Source organism: Paroedura picta, chromosome 6 (assembly GCF_049243985.1).
Source record: "Paroedura picta isolate Pp20150507F chromosome 6, Ppicta_v3.0, whole genome shotgun sequence".
In the NCBI taxonomy this organism is placed as follows: domain Eukaryota; kingdom Metazoa; phylum Chordata; class Lepidosauria; order Squamata; family Gekkonidae; genus Paroedura; species Paroedura picta.
Genome location: NC_135374.1, coordinates 66,874,858 through 66,896,797, shown reverse-complemented (window position 1 = coordinate 66,896,797; position 21,940 = coordinate 66,874,858). Strand labels below are relative to the sequence as shown.

At 43.0% G+C, this 21,940-nt stretch overlaps 1 long non-coding RNA gene across 1 annotated transcript; it reads left to right on the top strand.

Moving 5' to 3' along the window:
* Window positions 1-5,564: 5,564 nt before the first annotated feature.
* Window positions 5,565-21,570, top strand: LOC143840705 (uncharacterized). The gene is made up of 3 exons (XR_013232333.1): window positions 5,565-5,598; window positions 18,722-18,823; window positions 21,381-21,570. It is a non-coding gene; the product is annotated as an uncharacterized LOC143840705 (long non-coding RNA).
* The last annotated feature ends 370 nt before the right edge of the window (window positions 21,571-21,940 follow it).

Below are 21,940 nucleotides of genomic sequence, written 5' to 3'. Positions count from 1 at the left end.
AGAGAGGGGATACACAGTTTCCCAGTAGAAGAGTTGTTTTCTTTATATACCCTGCGTTTAACTGCACAAAGGAGTCTCAGAGTGGCTTAAAATAGCCTTCCCTCCCTCTCCCGACAACAGACACCCTGTGAAGTAAATGAGGCTGAGAGAGCTCTGAGAGAAACTGCTGTGCGAGAACAGTATCTGGCAGGACTGTGACTGGCCCCGCATGTCCAAGAACAGGGAATCAAATCCAGATCACCACAGTAGAAGCCGCTGCTCTTAACCACTGTATGAATTGCCTTTGCCCGAAAGAGATGTAGCTAGAGCACAGGCAGAAGAAGCTGTTGCAGGAGGATGGTGTAAGTCTTCCTTGACTTGCTCATTGACTGTTAGGGGATTGTTTTCCTTTAAATATGGGTCCTCTGGCCAGTGGCTTCTCAGAGCAATCCAAGGAGGGAGACACTCAGGTATTTCCTACATGGAGAGGTGATTGTGTGGTTAATAAGGTGTGCAGTTTCAGAAGAAAGGAATGGTTTTTGTCTTCTGTGTTTTCTCTCTCTCTTTCTCTGTGTAGAGGGGAGTGCCACAATTCCTCCTCTAAAGTACATAAGATTTTATAATTATACATCATGGTGATTGGGGGGGGAGTATAAATGTTAAAATCAAACTTTTGTAATAACCAAATGTTGTGAACATTTTGTGGAATAAGCAGGAAATTTTAGGAAAATTGAATGGTATGTTTACTGCTATTTTCTTTTTGATGCGTAACATCTAATGGTATAATAAAATCAGAGTCCAGTAGCACCTTTAAGACCAACAAAGATTTATTCAAGGCGTGAGCTTTTGAGTGCAAGCACTCTTCCTCTGACTAAGAACTGACCATCATAACAGTAGGAATATATAAGCAAAAGTTAATCTTGTTACATTAGTAAACTGTGTCACAGCAACCAAACACACCCACATGAGAACTCTCTGCCAAACCAGCCAATCAAACCCCTCGAACCCATTTGTAGTTCACAAAGACATATCAGAAATAAAACTGTCAGTGCCTGTGATCCACGGCTCACACCCTACTATTTACTGCCGGACCCATCTGTCTCCATACCAGTGTGAAACTTTCTTACAAAGAGAAGCTAAGCTGGCAGCTATCTTGTCCTGGGACCAGAAAGTTGAATTCAAAATTACATTATATATTACTAACAGTCACATAATCCCAATTAAAATAAATTGTGAGGAATGTGGGTACACAAGTTACATAAGGTTAGCCTGCATAAAGGTAAAGGTAAAGGTATCCCCTGTGCAAGCACCGAGTCATGTCTGACCCTTGGGGTGACGCCCTCTAGCGTTTTCATGGCAGACTCAATACGGGGTGGTTTGCCAGTGCCTTCCCCAATTAGCATGCATAGTGAGATAAAAAACATGGTCCCTATAACATGGCATGGTCCCTATAATGTAAATGACAATGGACGTGATGTCAGTTGTCCCGCCTTAGGGAGCATGCCAAATGATGGCCTGCACTGGTGGCGGCAGCACCAGAGCAGTGAGGCCTAGCACTGAGGCATGCTCGTTGCTCTGGCGCCAGTGCCGCTGCCAGTCTTCCGAAGCCGCTCCCACCCTCAGAGGAGCAGGAGCAGTCTCAGAAGACACTTGCCAACAGCCACAGGGCCAGAGCAAAAGCAAGCCTCAGTTGTGGAGCTTGCTGCTCTGGCACCACCTCCACCAGTCTTCCAAGACCCCTCCCCCCCTCCCCCGAGAGCAGGAGCAGCCTCAGAAGACTGGCAGAGGCAGCAGCGGCAGGTGAGTCTCAGTGCAAGCCTCAGCCACAAAGGTAAGGAGGAAAGGGGAGTGGGGAGTGGAGGGAGGGTATCTGAGAGGAGGGAGTGGGCAGGGAACAAGGATCCTGGCCCCTTATGTAGATGTTCCACATGAGGAGTGAGAATCCTTGTTGGTAGATTTTTTAAAAAACCTTGTGCTTACAAATGTTATATCCTGGGAAGTGTTAGCAAGATGATCATGACTACCTCGCAGAGATAGTGTGACATAGTTCCTACTTTATGTTGTCATTAAACAGTTGGTTTTATAATACACATTAAGAAATAAACTACAATAATCAAATACACTAAAACTAAAAAGTAGCCTTCCTCCTAGCAAAATCTTCTAAAAGTTAGTCAAAATTTGTTTGTCTAAGTTTGTCACTTCCAACGTACAGAATGCTCAGTACGAACAACCTCCCTTGAGACATTGTAACCCTTAATTAATCTTTAATTCTTTTGCATCTCGAAAAATATCTTTCTTCCAAACAGAGACCATTAATCTAAGAAAGGCCGTCTGAATGGTTTCCTTGTATATAATTTGATAAAGGTCTGTATGAGAAAGAGAGTGTGCTTCTGTAGGCCTCTGGCTCTGTCTCACATACCAGTGAAAGTGCAAAAGTTAATGAGTAATTTTCAGGTCAACATCTGGGTATGGAAAACATTTAAATTGGCTTGAAGTGCATCCGTACAGGAATAAAGGATCTTGAAGAGAGTTCATCCCAAGCATCAGGACCAGGTGCACTTCCATAATTTCCTTTCCATGTCCTTACTCTTTGTCTCCTTATGACAGCTCCGTAGCTGACATTTGGCAAGGTGGCATTTGCTTGTTGCTCAAGCTCATCAAAAGCTTCTCTCGTTTTCTTTAAAAAAAACCTGAAGTTAACTGAACAAACTTGCACAAGTACTCAATAATAGTTCTGGTTTCTGAATGGCTTTGTTGACCTTGCGAAAATGACCTAGCACATGAGTCCAAAATGCAGCATAAGCACAAATTCCAGTTCTTCTGCAAAAGATGGTTAGCTTGAAGTCTGATATCACCCTTCCCATTAACAGAGTGCAAATGTTTTCTAGATAGGCTAACTTGGGTTTGAATTTCCAGCTTAGCAACAATTTCCCCCATCAGCTTTCAGAATCCATTAGGAGGCAGGTTATATTGTACAAATGTAAGAGGGACATAGTGAGGGGAATCAGCACTGATATAGGCATAGTTTATATATGACAAATATATCTAAATGGATTCCAATATTATAAGCATTATGCAGAAAAGATTGCTGAGAAGAATGCCATATCCTTAGTGATGCTTAGCTACTTTTCGGAGTGGGGGGAGGTAATTACAAAATGAAGCAGTAATTTGGGATGAAGCATGCCGGCATTTGACTCACAGCATTTAACACCCAGGAAGGCAGAGAAGCAAAGGTTGTTGCTAACAATTAAAGACTTACTCGTACAGTCACCAAATTGGGGAGGGGGGGAATAGCTAGTCTTTGAATATCTAATTAGCGCAGTAGTCTAAGCAAACCTAAAACAGTAATTAGCTCCCTCCAGTCTCCAGATTTCTATGGCAAGCCAGCTCTATTAAATGGCCTAGGGGAGCTGTTACACTGACCCACAGGCTAGGGCTGGGCTCTCCTTTTCTCTGACCTATAAACCACACTAAAACAAATTCATGCACACAACTGTTATTATCCCTGTCTACCCCATCCTTCAGCTCTTCCACAAAGCAGATAGCAAATAATTTTTCCTGCTGACCACAGCAATCACTGTTTTACAGCTGGGAATATACCATAAGACAAGGAAACAACCTATATGAACTAAGCATCAGGGACTTGTAAAAGATATTCAGATGAAAATGTTCTGAAAATTGTCCCCCAATGGTACCTGCTGCCTTGATAGTCCCTGCTTTGCTATTCAGTATATTTAAGTAATGTATATTCCACATTGTCTGCAAGAAAACAGTAAATTCTTTCCTACTCTTGAAATAAAAGAATTGGATTCTACTCCAGGCCCCAAATTCCTCTCAGCTAGTGCCTCATTTGTTCATTTTAGGGAGCAATCCTAAGTGAATCTACTTAGATTCCTAAGCAGGCTTATACTCCCAATAAAGTGTTTTTAAGGTTGTCAAATCATTTAGGCTGTACTTGTCAAAGTATTCACATCACTGAAATTTGGTCCTGGGTGTGTAAAAACAATTCTACCATGTAGTACAAGTGGCCCTGGGCTGAAGCAATTGTCCAGCTATTGCTCAGTTTGATCTTTTTAAAAAAGGAAATTAGGGATGAAAAAAAATTGCTGCACACATCCACTGCTGCAGAATGATCTGGCTGTGCAATACAATCCTTGGGTGATTTCCTTGCACGACCAGCTATAATATGCACACAGTTCCTTATAGCCTTTGGTCAGAGTAGATTATCTGTTGGGTGGATCAGTATACAAAGCAAAAAATAAAAAGTACTCATAGAGATAAAGAGGCAGAAATTCTCCTGAATACTCAGAAATACTCCAGTATCATATAGCGGTTAGAGTCTAACAACCCCTACTCTCCATGCCGCTCAGCCCAGGCATTCACTCCTACTTCACAGATTGGTTATGAGGATAAAATGGAGAAGGGGAAACAGTGCTGAGCTGCCATGAGCACCACTAGGGAAAAGCAGGGCAAAAGTATGATGAATAGATAGATATCAAGGTCATTCTGCTCCTCATCATTAACATATTTCCCAGAACTGAAAATGTAACCAGCATTCGTTTATCATGTCATAGGAGAACAGTCCCTTGGTTTTGAACAAGGGGGAAGGTTAAAAAGTGTCCGGACCAGAAAACTCACTCCCAGAAATGTACTTGACTGCAAAGGTCTCAGTTTCAGGAGAGGCACTCAGGCACATTAAACCTAATTTAATCCTCTGTCAGTCTGGACAGTTTTAGCCCTTCATGAAATGCTTCTTGAGGTAGGAGGCACTGTCCTTTGTCTCTAAGCATCTCACTTCTTCTCCCTGGCCTCCTGCTTCCCAGTAAGACAAATCCCTTTTGGCATTCATGTGAGTCTTTTGTGTGGGACTCCATTGGCACACACGCACACAATGGAGTTCTTGGATAACTACCGCTGACTGTTGGTGCACAGAAAAAGGAGATGAAATTAGAGTAGGTTTATATAGTGGGGGAACTGGGTGAGAGTAGGTGCTGCTGAGGGAATGGTTACCCAGAAGAGTGCTGGAGATAACGTGCCTTGAATTCATACATTCCATTTCTGCAAGCACTGGCAAAAGCAAGAGACAGTTTACCTTCCATCTGGGAGCAGCAGCCCAAAGCTGCTTTTCTGGTAACTGCATCATATTGGCATCATTCCTGCTGCAAAGTTTGAGTAGCGCATCAGAGATCTCAGGATTCAAAAGAAGCCTTTAGGCTAGCTCTGATCTAACTCAGAGTAAACTAATTCCAGGGAAATTAATCTTTGTTTTTTCTACCACCACCCCCAACTATAAGAATCTGTCCCACTTGTATCCTAAACTATGAAAATATATTTAAAACATTTTTAATGGGAGATTGAGAGGGATGAGAAATTAACACAGCTCTCATCATCATCAGTATCAGTAGTCAGTAAACCTTAATAATGACCAAAGTAACTACTCACCTACTATCTGATTGGCCCGCAGCCAGGAATGGCCCACCCTGGTAGTTTAGCTCCAATCAGGAGGCAGCCTATGGCCAGGAAGGGCTTAATAAGGAGTCAGCTCTCTGCTTCCAGCATCCTGCCCATTTCAGAAGTTTGCTGGAAGAAAAGCCACCTTCAGAGCATGCCCCACTACCAGTAAGTTGCCCTGGCCCCCTGTCCTCTTTCAAGTCAGAGGACATGTGGGGGGAGCCTCCTCCTCCTCCTCCTCCTGGATCAGCCTCTGCATGCCTTCTGGCCAGAAATGGCCCACATTAGAAGCTGCTGCTCTTAACCACTACACCAATCTGTACAAATTGCCATTGCCTTAAAGAGATACAGCTAGAATGCAGGCTGAAGCTGTTGCAGGAGTATCTTTTTAGGTCTTTTTTGACATCCTTATTGACTGTTGTGGGATTCTTTTCCTTTAAATTTGAACCTTCTGGCCAGTGGCTTCTCAGAGCAATCCAAGGAGGGAGACACTCAGATATCTCCTACATGGAGAGGTGATTGTTTGGTTAATAAGGTTTGCAATTTAAAAAGAGAGGAGTGTTTTTGTCTTCTGTGCTCTCTCTGTCTCTCTCTCGTGCGTGTGTGTGTACCAGTGATATCAGTTTGTCAGTGATTTCAATTGCTAGCCAGGGCTGCCTACCTAGCTTGGCATCCCACTCTCATCATCAGTATTAAATGTGTGGATTCAGTCAGAAAACAGACACTTTAGCTCCAACACAAAGAGAACATTTATTAGCAAGCAGAAAAACTGAACTGAACAGCAGCAAGGAGAACACACAGGCTTTATATACATACTAGATTTAAAGCTTGTTGTACTTTTAAATATAACGAGCGCTAGAAAGGGGGCAGGGGGGAAGGAGGCCTTTTGGGCCTGGGGCGAAGGCCTGCTTTTCCTCCCTCTTCCCCCCGGCTGTGGTGTGGCCTTCCCCCCGGGCCTAGAAGCTCCTGGGCCTGGGGGGAAGGCCTCCTTCCTCCCCCCGCCCCCAGTGGTGGCCCGGCCTTCCCTCCGGGCCTAGAAGCATACCCACAGCCTCTTTGAGGCCCTGGGTGTGCTTCTGGGCCTGGGGGGAAGGCCTCCTTCTGTACTCACACCGTGGCACCACTTCCCCGTTGCTTTCTGGATTGTCCTGGTGAGGGTCCAATCAGAAGGCGCTCAGTCGGAACAGCGACCCGCTGTTAAAGATCCAGCTACTTCAGGCCACGCCATCTTAAACACACTATTGGTTGTTAATGCACCTTTATGATTGGCTGCTAAGTACGCATTGCTGATTGGACGCTTGCAACATTCTAGCAACTCACAATTGAGGCACAAGCTTAGATACATGAGCTCTACTGCATGACATATATCCACATACATAACAAGGCTGCTATGCAGAAGAAGGCACTGGCAAACTATTCTGAATGTCTCTTACCTGGAAAATCCTATGGGGTCACCATAGGTTGACAGTGATTTGACAGCACACAAGGACAGTAAATTGTGACAATGTATTATTATAAAGTTGTGATGCTATAACACTCTAGTAATTCTCAATTTTTTTTTAACAGCTTGAAAAAGTCATCTAGTGGCACAGTGAGGGGGATGGCAGGCACAGTGGGGTGAGGTATAGTGTGTGGAAAACTGCCTTGTTGCCTATGCAAATGCCTCTGCAGCGGCAACAAGAGCTATATGGAGAATTGCTACTGCGTGGAAGCACCCTTGCCGAATACTAATATCAATAGATAGCACATTTCTACCACATACTGAGTAGCAATAGCATCCTTTGTTACCTTAGCAATTGAACACCTGGTTCCCTTATACAATGGGTCTCTCGCTACTCCCTTCTCACAAATGGCTGTCTGCCCTGGTGGCCCAAATTTCCCAGAATAATCATTTTTAAAAACCATGAATTTGCTACTTGACATTGATGCCTGTTGGTCTGGGGGGGGGGGGGATGCAGTTCTTGTTTTGCTCATGCATGGTGGATTTATTGTAGTGTAAAGTGTGAAGCAGCTCAGAGGAGGCTGCAAATTATACCCGGGAACCTGCCCTGAGTACTGAGTACAGAGCAGAGCAGCTGATGGAACTGTGAAGAGGGTGTTAAGTGAAAGCTTCTGTTTTCTGCTTAGAACAATATTGTCACAATCACTCAAAGGTCCGTGACTGAATCCGTTGCAACATATATATGTGAAGCTTACAGAGCAGGCATTTTTAGGAGGTAGTGTATCTTTGCAGAACATTTCCTGATTTAATTATTGTAACAAAATTATCTAAAGAAAGCAGCGAAACCTACATAGTTCTCTGTGTGTGTGTGTGGGGGGGGGGGAGAGACTACCAACATTTTCGCACTGGCTACTGAAGATTACTACTGCTCAGTCTTTGGAGGGTTAGGTGTAAGGGCAGTCCCTCCAAATTCATTTGATGATGTTAAAAAGAGAACAAGATTTTCAGTTTGCTCAGTTACAACTTTGGCTGTTAAAATTCATGAGGTGTAAAAAACAAATTGCATGCCGTAGATGAGCTGTCTTTAAAGTTTATATATTACTTCCTCTCTTCCCTCCATTTCCCTGTTCAAACCACTGTGGGCAGAAGCAAATCAGAATTTACAAAAGGGACCGCGTATCCTTCATGGGGAACAAATGCTATCGTTACGTTCTGCTTGTGTTCAGTCTAGACTATTTATGAATGTCTGACTGAAGGAAGCCAAGGGGAACACAGGTCACACCCATGCATGAACAATCACTGACTAAAATACGTCACTGCTATTTCTTTCTCTTTGCATTTTTTCCATTTTAAAAGAATATTTCATTGCTCTTTAGAGTTTATCCTCTTTTGTTTAATGATTCCTGCAGCATAAATTTGATTAGGTTTCTTTTGAACAGGGTTGATACATGAAGATTTTTTTTAATCAACATGAAGATTAGCAGTATGTTTCTTTCTATAGTGCTGTGATCTGTAAGAATATTTCAGGAAGCATCCATGTTTTTTATCAATATTGTTCCATTCGTTATCATATCATCAAGAAATGAAACTAGTTTTTAGATTATTTGGTTGGCTTTCACTGATCATACCAGTGGGAGATCTGGGTTGCTAAATCTGTAGAGTACAACATGTTTTAATACATAACTAAGTTTATTGACATTAATACAATCAACAATGAACTCTATCCCTTCAACCTCCAAAATACCAAAATACTATAGAAGCTGAAGAGGTCCAAACAACTTCAACTAAGGACACAACCCCTCAGACATATATAACATCCCCCCCCCTCCAATAGCCAACATAGTCCTTCATCTGAAAAAAAATTGTATGCTTCCATTATTAGGTCTTGAGGTTTTCCTGTCAGGTATAGGATCTCCAGGAGATTTTACATCAGTCACTTGTACCGGCAAGAGTGCATTAAAGGTAAAGGTAAAGGTAAAGGTATCCCCTGTGCAAGCACCGAGTCATGTCTGACCCTTGGGGTGACCCCCTCCAGCGTTTTCATGGCAGACTCAATACGGGGTGGTTTGCCAGTGCCTTCCCCAGTCATTACTGTTTACCCCCCAGCAGCAAGCTGGGTACTCATTTTACCGACCTCGGAAGGATGGAAGGCTGAGTCAACCTTGAGCCGGCTGCTGGGATTGAACTCCCAGCCTCATGGGCAAAGCTTTCAGACGGCTGCCTTACCACTCTGCGCCACAAGAGGCTCTAAGGGTGCATTAAGAGTCCCAATTTTTGGTGTCTATAGTGACAGAAGGCACTGGCATGGGGAAGGCACTGGCAAACCACCCCGTATTGAGTCTGCCATGAAAACGCTAGCGGGCATCACCCCAAGGGTCAGACATGACCCGGTGCTTGCATAGGGGACACCTTTACCTTTTTTAGTGACAGAAGAGGCAGTGTAGCAGAAGGAACAACAATCCCAGAATGTTCTACCATCAGTGTCTCTGAGGACTCTGATGTTGTCTCATCATGAAAAAAATGAACATCTTCTCAGGTGATTTATATGCCAATGCCACAGAGGCCCATCTGCTCACAGATATAGGATTTAGGCCCAAAGACCATAATAATGTTAGAATGAATCCCCTTTGGTCCAGAACCATAGTTCTTTGAACTAACAATTTCCTTAGGTATGAATGAATGGAGAGTGCTGACAAGGCAGTGTGCTAAGTTTATTCTGTTTTTCCTGTAGATCCATAGATGAATCTGGATGGAAGCAATCATGACAAATTTTGAGGCTGGGGCCATTTCTCACTGATAAATATAGTAAAATGCTCACCTTATGAAGACGCCATATTTTTGGCATTTTGCACAATGTGCAAAGTCAGTGAAACTCAGAAGCCTTATTGTTTAAGCAGACATTGAATTCTCAGTATATGATACAGTGGCTCAGCAATGGTTACTTTTGGTGGAAGAAAGGGCTTGACTGCTGAGACTTTTCAAAATTAAAATGTCAATAGGATTTGTTTTGGTTTCTTCTAAGGTAAAGGTATCCCCTGTGCAAGCACCGAGTCATGTCTGACCCTTGGGGTGACGCCCTCTAGCGTTTTCATGGCAGACTCAATACGGGGTGGTTTGCCAGTGCCTTCCCCAGTCATTACCGTTTACCCCCCAGCAAGCTGGGTACTCATTTTACCGACCTCGGAAGGATGGAAGGCTGAGTCAACCTTGAGCCAGCTGCTGGGATTGAACTCCCAGCCTCATGGGCAGAGTTTTCAGACTGCATGTCTGCTGCCTTACCACTCTGTGCCACAAGAGGCTTCTACATACCTCACAATCAAGTGTTTTTGTAAACAGCAGTGACTGGACCTAAAATACAAGTTAAGCTTTATCATGGAGAGGGGGTGTCCCACCTGGGCCATGAGCTTTTGCCAGCCCTTATCAGCAACTGTTTGTAGAGACACAGAGACCAGCATGGGTCCTGCAAGTGCAGGAAGATCTAAATAAAGAATATTTACATCCTGAAAATGTAAATGGTGAACAAGTAAATGGCTAGAGAGACATAGGAACTGAAGTGACTTTTCTCAAGCTTGGCCTGGAAAATAAAAATCAGTATATGCCAGGAAGGTCCTACAAAATCAAAAGCATAAGTGGCCCAGAATTTCAAGTGGAGTTAGCTTTACAGGAGAAGTAGACAGTGAGACTTTGGAGGGAACTAAGTGATTTACTTTTATTAGGCAATGACTTGGACTTGTGAACTACAACAGGGACTACAGTTGCCAACAGTAGGCCTCAGGCTTCAGAAGGGCAGACCTCACCAGCCAAACAAAAGACTGTGCTAGCCAAGAGGTGTCTGTGGCCACGTGCATTCCTTTGAAGGAGTGCATGTGTGAGGGGAGAGCTTTCCCCTCAGCCTAACTGCCTGGAGATGAGACCCCACTTGGAGGCTGGCATCCCTAAACCTCAGTGGGATACAAGGCTACAGAGTCACCCCACCAAAGCAGCCATTTTTGCCTGGGGATCTGACCTTTATCATCTGGAGATAAGCAGCAATTCCAGGAGATCTCCAAGTTCCACCTGAAGGTTGGCTGTCCCTGGCCTGGAAATATTCCTTGAGGTTTGGAAGTGGGACCTCAAAAGTGTGTAATACCTCAGCAGCCACCTAACCAGCCACATAGTGCCCCCTGACCTATTTCAGGCCACGAAAACATTGCAGAGAGGAGGTAAGGCTGCCGGATTGGTGTAGGTTCATGTTCTGGAATTCCACACTACCTAGGTATGCACAAACCTGACTATGGTCAAGACTGCTGTGCACAGAGAAACTTCCTCTTAGGGTTGCTAGCTTCCAAGTAAGGCACTAAACCCACACCAAAGCCCATTGCATTACAGATCACAACTGGCTTTACTACTAGTTTCACATAAATGTTGCAGATCAACAGCCACTTCCCTGATTTCAACAGCTCCTGTAGTAGGAGCTAATAAGCAGAAGTTCTTTGACCCTTTCCTACCACACCTCTTCAATGATTAAAAGCATCCTTCTAAAACTGCAGTTTTCACTGATGAGGGGACTGTAGGAGCAGTATCTGAAGCTATCTGCAGCTTTAGAAAGGGGAGGTTAAAGAAGAGAAAAATGGGAGGAAAAGGTTAATCACTTTCTCATCCAACAACTCTTCCCTGGATCTTCAAAGCAACTGCTTGGGGCTGCTAATTAGCAATTTAAAAAAACAAACACAGAATGTTCTAATTGCAAATCTTTCATGTGAGATCATTTGGGTTTCATCTCCAGATTGCATACAATACATAACACACACTCCATTTTTCAAAACCAAACCTACATTAAACAACCCCAAGTTTGGCTCCTGTTGGTCAATCCATTTTAATTTATTTAATCATTTCATTTCCCTCCTGTCCTTCTGCCAAGGAGTGCAGCGGGATGTACTGGTGTAAGGTGACCAGATTGTCCCACTTTTGGAGAGGCATCTGGGGATACCTGGCAAATTGTACTTATATTGAAATTAAAATATATATATATTACAATACTATTTTTGCATTCTATGCATTCTATGAAACTTTTTGTTGCTCCATATAGACCAAATATTTAGGGCCATTCCGCACCGGGATCCATGTAGCAAATTGTTTGCTGAACGAAAAATCGCCATTTTAAATAGTGGAATTCGTCGTTATGCATACCTGCCTTTGTAGTGGAATCCAGTTGCGTTTCTATCGTTTCCCACAGGCTTCTGGTCTCGGCAAAATATCGCTAGAAAAGAAGCGCTATTGCCGAGCTCGTCCCGCCCCTGGCCGTCAAGCAGCCAATGGGCAGCCGTTAGCATGCTCCCAAACAGCCCCTTTCCCTTTAAGAAAGGTTTTTTAAAAAAAACACCCGGTGCAACGAATCTGCGTTGATTCGTTGCAACGGAGAGACCCATCCAGCTGGCAGGTGGTGTTTGAGCTGCCGTTTCATCGTTGCCACGCTCCCCCCGAGTGAACCCCCCCCCCTCACGGGCGCGATTTTCTGCCGAAACCAGTGTGAAAAATAAAGGGAAAATAAACCAGCAAACAGGCTTCTGTGTTGCTTGTGCTTAGTGACTTTAAACAGAGGGACTGCAGCCAGGGAAGCCTCCCTGGGTAAACGAAGGCTCGCCGGTGCGTTGATCTCCGCTCGCTCGGAGAAAAAAAAATGGTGATCGCTTCCCCGGAATATCAGAGGAGAGAGCCAGGGGGAGGGACTTTGCAGAAACCACAACAATGGTAACGCACAGAACTTTCCCGCTAGTGTTGCAGATTGGTTGCAGGAGTGTAGCGCTTTCCGGAGAGTGAATCCACTGTTTGGGATTTCCCTGAAAGCGCTACAACAAAGCGCTTTTTGCAGATCGGTTTCAGGAGTGTTGCAGATTGTCAACGACGTTGTGCATAACGGCAAATCAGTAGCGATTTCAATTGGCAACCATTGTGCAATTTTGAAGGAATGTGGAAAGCCCCTTAATCAAGAATCCCCCTGGTCAATGGTGTCCCTCTTTACCAATGTTAAAATTTGGTCACCTTATACTGGTGTTCCCAGGCAGCCTGTTCAGGCCCAGACTTGCTTCACTTCAGAGAAGGAACTCCCTCAAATGATGTTGTACGCAAGGCTGTCTGAAGGCAGAGGCTGGAAGGCCTCCTAGTGTTCTCCAGAGGGGGATACCTAACATCCTTGTGTGACTCACTGATCACTGGTGTCTGGAAACAGCATTCCTCACTCTGTAAGTACTCTTGGCACAAGAAACAAGAGGCTATTAAGCAGCTCTAAGAGGCTGTGGGGAAAGATCCATGCTGACTAAAACTATTCAAAGGGATTTTAAAGCCTGATTCCAGAGGGTTTAAAAAAAATACATGAAATACTTCAAGGCAAGGCCTCTTAAAGAAACCTGCAACATTTTAGCAAATTCTGCTTCTGGTTTAAAAAACAACTAAAATTACTGATTATTTTATTGATCGTATATATCTTTCCAAAGAAGTAAATATTGAGTACCCAACTTTTTTTCTCCTGAAAAAACTCCAGCATTTTGGGCATTGCTGTACATGGGGAAAGTTTCATCCTCTGAGTTTCTGTTGGTAGAAAAGAGAATACAAATTCTTCCAGAAACACAGCTGCCATCTCTTGAAATAAACTATCGTGTTTGCCCAAAAATAAGACCTACTCCAAAAGTAAGCCCTAACAGTACTTTTTCATGCACTGTTAGTATAAGCCCTCCCCTGAAAATCAGGCCTACCTCTAATTGGCCCTGCCTTGGTCAGGCAATGCCCAGTCCCACCCACCCAGCCGGCCAGGGGTGATCTGCTGGCATTGCGGGCAGTTTGCCCCTATATGCTCCCCAGGACACATGTCCCTTGGGGTGGGTGCCTCCATTCCCATTGGCCCGGGAAGCCAAGAGCCAGCAGGAGGGGGTTGGAGGGAGGCTTCCCTCCCCCCCCCTGAACTTTTCTGTCATTTTAAAATGGCGATGTTGCGGGGAACCAGTACTTCCCCCCACCCCGGACATCCCCTAAAAGACAGAAAAGTCCATGGGAGGGGTAAGGGAAGCCTTCTTCCCCAAGAGCTCAGGTACTGATTGGGGGTGGGGGGAGGGCCTAATGATAAAGCCAATGTCCCTGTAGGGCAAACAGTGGGTCATCTTTGCCGGCAGAGCTGGAGACATGGACTGAGTCAGAGCCTGAAAGTTCTCCCAGCTTCCTCCAAGCTCCAGCTGCTCTCTGCAGGCATCCTTTCAGCAGTTTGAGCAAGGAGGACATGGGCTCCCCTGCAAAGACAACCCACCATTTGCCCTATATGGGCGTTGGCTTTATCATTAGGATCCCCCCTCCCTCCCTTCCCCCAATCTGCCCCTGAGCTCTTGCAGGAAGAAGGCTCTGACAGTGTCCGCCCCACTGCAGGCATGGCCGGGCCGGACACTGTGAAGAAGGAAGCGTCTGGGACGCGATGGGGAGGGAGGTGAGAGCTGTTGGGCTGTCAGCCCCCCTGGCCTTGCCCACATGTCTTCTAAAGACTTTCAGTTGGAATTTACACAGAAGGGGGAAATAATACTGGAAAGAAAAAAACTGCGGGGTGGTGTGAGGGCATCCTGACCCTACAGGAGCAGGCGCGAGAGGGGTGTTTCCCTTTGAAAGTCAAGCTTTTTGCAAAGCCATCAACCAGTCCAGAAACCTGCAAAAAGCCTCCAGCAAACCTCCCTTATGGCTTTCCACACGGACACCGGAGGGGCGGGAGAAGATGCTGACATACTTTGTTGAGGGGCCCATGTACATTCAAGCACCAGTCGAGCCGTGCGGAGAGCGCCAGGGCTGGGCTGGTAGCAGTTTCTGCTGCTGCCGCCACGACCACAGGTGAGCCGCACAGCCTTTCCCTCCCACCCACCCCTTGTGCCCTTCAAGGCTGACTTCACCAAATTACTTACTGATTGCTGTTCAAACACTTGCTCTCGCCCTCATTCATGGAGCATGGCAACCCAAGAGAAAGCAAGTGTCAGAACCTATTGCTTGTTCCAGGAACTACTCCCTACTGCCCCAAGCAGGATGGTGTGGTGGTTAGGAGGAATAAGCCGGAGAACTAGGACTTCCTCACTCCTCCCCATGAAGTCTGCTGGGTGACCTTGAGGCAGTCAAAGTTCTCATAGAACTTTCTCAGCTCCATTTACTTCACAAGGGGCCTGTTGTGGGGAAAGGAAGGGGAAGTGATTGTATGCCAGTTTGAGACTCCTTTGAGACTCCTACACATGAAGCAGGCCATCTGGCTGGTTCTGATTTTTGGTATAGATATAGATCTGGGTGTCCCACTCTGGACCAGTGGCATAGTCAGATCCTTCCTCTTTAAGGACAGTGTGAGATTTACCACTGCCCTTTGCAACATAAATTTTTGCTCACCTGCACAGACTTATGAATCCTGTTGGTTCCTAGGATGCTTTGCAGGATTTACCAAAACCTGTGGGTGGTTCCCTTGATGAGCTTATGAACAATTGGAATAGAGGTCTTTGGCTGGCCATCGATAGAAACACTGCCCAGTACCCTGTAAACCCTCCCCTGCCCCTCAGTATACAAAGAAGTTGTTCATTCAGCTAGAACAGTCCTGGTGATGTTCTCAGGACAAAGTAGTGAGAACATGCTACAGAGCTCAGTTGAAAGCCTATGAAATATCTATGAAGGCAGCAAAGAATGCCGGGCAGAGTACAAAGAGTTCTGTCAGGTCTCCCTGGAAAGCATGATGATCACATTCCCGTGGCAGCTGGAAAATCGGCTGTACCACAATCACATTTGGAACCTGGTATTTTGCCCCATTTAAACAACAGATCTGCACTGCCAGAGGCTGTTCATATTCTATTAGCTGTCTTCCATACTTTACATCAGTGGTCCCCAACCCCTGGTATGGGGACTGGGACTAGTCCGGGACCAGTCCGTACGGGCTCGCAGCTCCTCCTCGTCCTCCTCCCTGGCTGTGCCTCAGGGGCTGCCCTGCCACTCTGCTGCCAGCTCACCTTTGGTGCTCTCCAGCAGCCGCCATTGCTGGGGCTCCCCCTCAGTGGGGCACTATGCAGCTGCTGCTGACAGCGCCCCCCAGCAGGCGGTGGGAAGTCAGGGGCACTGGCGGGAAAGCAAGTGGAGCAGGGGTGTTTATCTGGTTATGGATACTGGGTGGATATCCCAATATCAATTCATTTGGTCATTTAGCAGGTTGGAACAATATATTTTAAATTTGACAGTATGTGCAAAATTCTGTGAATTCTGAGTGATTTACCATGTAAGAATGAAAATATTTATGGTATTGAAATGGAAAAATGTATTTATTGGGCCATGGGGGTATTGTGAAAATTAATCTTTAAGAAATTATTTGACAGGGCACGTTGGCAGACCTTAGAAGCAAGTGTTCTCTGCCATAGTGTGAATCAATTGTTCCTTTAATGCAAAACAAACAGTTCTATTCCCACTTCGCTGATGGCCAAGAGAATATTTAGCACATGAGCAGAACCACTGGCCTATTTGAAATTGGTCAAATGAAGAAAAAGAATGAGAAACAAGATGAAATGTGTCAAGACACTGGGGGCAAGTACTTCATTAGGAACGCAAAGAGAGAAAAGGCGAGTTAAACTGTATTGCGTTTTAGATTAATTTTGATAATTTCTTCTGAAACAATAAGCTAATTGCTTGTCACTACTGGCAAGCAGCTGGCAATCCCTTCCCTAAATCTCAGATTACATTATTGGCTGCCACATTTGAAACTGTGTCCAAAATAATCTGAAAGACACCAGAGAAACCCTCCTAAGTATTAGCAAAACGTCGTCATCTTTCCCCTTTTAGTTGATGGAGCCCTTGGCCTTTCTTAATCTTTCTTTTCTTCCTCAGAGCACAGCAGGCTGCTTTAGAAAACAATTCCTTGAGCAGGGTGTGTGAATTAGACTATTCAGCACTACAAAGAGAGGTTTCAAATAGCATGCCCTTACTCATGAACAAAATTGATCCCCACAAGCCACACTGCATCTTTGCAGGATAAGGAGATGCAGGCAGCCCTACTAAGGTTGTATCAATGTGTGTGGAAGTGAGTTAGGAACAAGGGTGGGGGGATAACTCAGGGATTCATGAAGAACCTAGAGTATGAGGGAACAGCTACATGTAGTGACTAAGCAGAGAAGCACAGGGATAAGGAAAGGGAGCTTAGGGGAGACAGAAAGCATGAGAGTTACAAGCAGATTTGTTTAATAACTTTAATAAATATATTTGCATACTACTCCTGCTTAAGAGCCTCTTGTGGTGCAGAGTGGTAAGGCAGCAGACATGCAGTCTGAAAGCTCTGCCCACGAGGCTGGGATTTCGATCCCAGAAGCCGACTCAGGGTTGACTCAGCCTTCCATCCTTCCAAGGTTGGTAAAATGAGTACCCAGCTTGCTGGGGGTAAACGGTCATGACTGGGGAAGGCACTGGCAAACCACCCTGTACTGAGTCTGCCATGAAAACACTAGAGGGCGTCACCCCAAGGGTCAGACATGACTTGGTGCTTGCACAGGGGATACCTTTACCTTTACTTTACTCCTGCTTAATTTTCAATTAAGTATCATACAACCTGAGATGGGGGGGAAGCCGTTTAGCAGAACCCAGCTAAACCAGTACAGCAGGAACTACTAAAGCAGCAAAGCATTTTGCAACATGGAGCAAGGACTAAAGCCCCCACGGCCACTGGACTTCACACCAATCAATCTAGTCACATCATAGAAGCCCAGAGGGGCTTTCAGTTTCTGGCTGAGAGGGATTAGATGCTCATGGGCTGTGATCTACCAAGAGGGAGTAGTTCCATTTTGTTTTCCTTTAGTTTAAACTTCAATACTTTTATATTTAATTTATTTTGCTTCTAACTCCTTCCCTTCTCCATTTTAGGAGGGTTTTAATAGGTGAGGTGTCATGGCGAGTTAGGGGGTGTTGGTGTTGCGGGGTTTTAAAAATAATTTTTATCTTGTTTTTCTTTCTGTGTTTTATTGGGCTGTTGCTCTTTTAGATTTCAGCTTGGAACTTCTAATTTTATTTGGAAGAGGTTGAGCTTCATAGGTGTGAGTTGTTGAGATGCTGATCTCAGCTGTGGCTGATAGGAACTCTAAGGAGGTCTCCTCACCTTCTTTGGCAGAACTGTTGCTGCTAGCTGGCTTGTTAGAGAAATCTTAAGTGACACCATTTCATCTTCTCTTTCCTTTCTCTATTTTATCTATTCATTAGTTCATGTTATCACTATTCTTTTTGGCCAGGGTTATTGTTTTTGTTTTTCTGAATTATTATTATTTTTTACTTCGATTCATTTGGCTCAGCTTGTGGGTTCTGAGTCCATATGGAGGGGAAGGCAAATTTTAATAACTAATGGCATTCATTTAGCCTTTTGCTTTATTGAAATTTTTATTCCATAGTGGGATCAAATGTCAATGTAACAGTAATAACTAATTAAATCAAATAATATTTATTTATGAACATATAAATTAGTAGTAAAATTTAATCCTAATGTAGCTACAAATAAATAGTCTAAAATGAATGCATTTTTAGAATCTCCTGTCAGGCTATAATCTCCTATGAGACTCATTTGGCAGCATGGCTCCTTTTTTCAGTGGAAGAGACAAGCCTTCTAAGCAGTCCTCCAGCTTGCATACTGAAGCTCCCTTTTTGTTGCCACTTAACTTGTGAAGCATAAGTGTGTTATACTTAATTTTATGTAACCTTACATTATGTTTTATTTTGCTTGTGTATTGTATTGTAAACAATGGCAGAAAGGTTTTTCTAAATTTGTATGGCAGAGGGGAAAGGTACTACAAGATACAAAGTAAAGAAGTATATTGGGTCTATCTGATTTGAAATCTTATTTTGCAGCCTCCTGTTTAGTTTGGATGAAGACTGGTTCATATGGAAGAATAGAAACGTACTGGAATTACAAGGTCATGATTTGCGATATAGGTGGCTCAGCTATTTATGGTATGATAAAACTAAAGTTAACATATAATATTACAATCATTTTATTAGATGTGGCACTTTAAGAATATAGGATGAGTATAAATCTAGATTCTGTCTGGAAACACCTTTGTGGATTTCAATACAGGAAGCATTCTACAAGTGAAAAATGATATTTAAATAAGTAGTTGACCTATCATGATATATTAGATTTCTCTCAAGGGGACAATAAAATGAAAACAAGAGAAGAGCTGAAAACAGAAGGCTATACATTCAATTATTTTTGCACAACTATTAGAAAGATTTAAAGTAGATAAAAATACGAAGTTATTTATTTATTTTTTATAGAGAGTTTTTATTTTATTTTCCAGAGTTAAAGACAGTGAGATACATGCAATCTACATTGTTAATACAGAAAAGGAGAGTTATGCTCTTCATTTGATACACTTGGTTCCCCATTTTAATCCCCTTTGTAAATAGTTCAGGTAAGGGCCCCATTGTTCTTGAAAGGCCTCTTCTATTCTTCCGTTCACTACTAGTGTCAGTTCGGCCATCTTGGCAAAATCAGCTAGTTTATTCAGCCAGTCTTCTGTCGAGGGTCGTTCTTGCGTTTTCCATTTCTTGGCCAATTCTAGTCTTGCTGTCGTCGTCGCATAGGAGAAGAAGCTCTGTATGTGGGTTGGGAGGCACTGCGGAAAAACATTTTAGTTCCCCGTTTCAATCTTAAAAACCCTCTTATCTTCATTTAAGATTATAAGACTGGCTACAATATTATGGACTTTTACCCAAAGCTTATAGACTTTTTATAGACTTTTTCACGTTTGCACCACATTTAAAAAGAGAAGTCTACTTTGTTACCATCATTTCAGCATTTGTTTGCATAGTTTCTGACAATTTTAACAATCATAAACAGTTTATACTTAATGTGGTCCTAGAGCCCTCCACATTTCCACTAGGGAAAAGGAAAAAAAACAAGCCTGCTTAGTTGTACGAAAAGAAGAGAAACAAATATATGTTTATGAGTTGCTAAGGTTATTAAGTTATATAAGTGTACATTATTAATACCAGAAATGATAAAATGGAGTCTTCATTAATTAGTAGAATAAATTCTTCGTTAGTTACATTTACACCTCCTCAGTTAGGAACCTCCTTTTAGTTATGCTTTAAGTTTAGGCTGAAAGTCACTACAGAGATATGTTAGATAATTCAAATTCAGCTATCATAGGAAATCTAAAACCCCACACTATAATGTAAGCCCATTCCATTAGGTGTCTCCTTTTAGTTATGCTTTAATTTTGGGCTGGTAGACACTACGAAATTAGATTTAATAATACAAATTCAGCTTACTTAGAAGATCTTAGACCCCAGATTAACTTCTTAACTAGTTATATTGCGAAGTTATGATCATGAGTAGGACTGTTTTTGAAACAGAACTATGTACAAATTAGCATATTATAGCTAAGATGTATAAAATGCATTTAAATTTGAGATGGAAGAAGTATCTATGAAATAATAATATATAATAAAATGGTTAAAAATGTTGGACATGATATAAAAATCAAACAATGGGGAAAATGTGGACAAAGGATCTTAAATAACATTAAACTATTACTAAGAATAACTTTTATAAAATGATACTTGTCACCTAAGAAATGATAAAATGATACATATCACCTTGGTACTTGTCACCTAAGAGATTATCTAAAATAGACAAAATATGTTAACAATTTCTTGGAAATGTAAACATGAAAAGATATTTTTTCATCTTTGGTGGACACATAAGAAGGCAGACATTTTTGGGAAACAAATGTGTCTACTAATCTCAAATATTTTAAACCAAAAACTTCTCTTTTGGGACTAATGGATAAAGACCTTGAAAAAGGCATGAAACATTGCTCTGTATATGATTACAGCAGCAAGACTGTTTTATGCTCGAAAATGGAAAAGTTTGTTATTACCCACAACTGAAGAATGGTTGGTTACAACTGTTTAATTGGCAGGTAAATTGGCCAAATTTACATCTTTGATTGCAGAAAAGACAACAGTTGTATGTGTTCTTAATTTTGATAACCTCTTAAAGACCTTTTGCATGATATGAACAAAATGAAGTGATGGTATATGGTTTTTGAGGATTAAGGGGGAGAATAGCAGAACAGTGGAATAGTGGAACAGATAAGTAATTTGATTTATGTTCATCATAAAATTGAAAGTGTCTTATTTCTATCTTTAAATATGTATTTTCCTTTTTCTATATCTTTTTTCATTTTTGTTATGTTTTAAAATCTTTAATAAAACTTATATTTTAAAAACAAATTAAGGATTGATTAATTAGTCTTAGCTCAGGGAAAGGCCCTGGTGTTGATATTATTCCAAATGAGTTGCTCAAGCTTAATTTGTGTCGGTGGGCAAAATTTTCGCTCACTTGTTTATCAAGATAAACCAAACAGGAGTTATCCCAAAATCATAGGGGCATACAATAATTGTGCCATTTTTAAAGGGTTTCTGATCAGACCTTGGTTACTATTGGTGAATTAGTTTATTGTTATGTTTAGGTAAACTGTATTCTTCTTATTTATTGAAGTTTCATGTGGACTGGCTACAGCAGCCTTTTTCAACCTTATGACGATGGAGGAGCCCCTGAAATAATTTTTCTGCGAGGAGCCCCAGAGGTGATGTCAGCTGGCCACACTACCATCCCATGCCCCAGAACTACCTTTAGCCCTTATTTTGCTCCCTACCCCCTCCTACTATGGTGGCTCTGCCTCATGTAGACCGGAAAGAAGAGTAGGAACTGAGAAGACAGCCTGGATGCCCCCCCCCCATCCCATGCCACTTCAAAGCTCCCGTAAGACCCCCTATGGAATTTCAGCAGACCACCAGGGGTCCACAGATACCTGATTGGGAATTCCTGAGCTAGAGCAACAGGATATTCTAAGAAGGGAATAGATTGAATATAGGTGAGGGCTCTTTATCCTAGCAAAATATACGCATTTTTCAGATGGTATCCTTTAGGTAAGGTTTATGGATTTAAACATGCCTTTGATTCTCTCCCCTGGCCTAGATTGTGGGAGAAGCTGCGAGGTGTCCCGTAGTGGTTCCAAATAGCAGTAGCTGCTCTGAGCTTCTGCTGGTGCATTACAA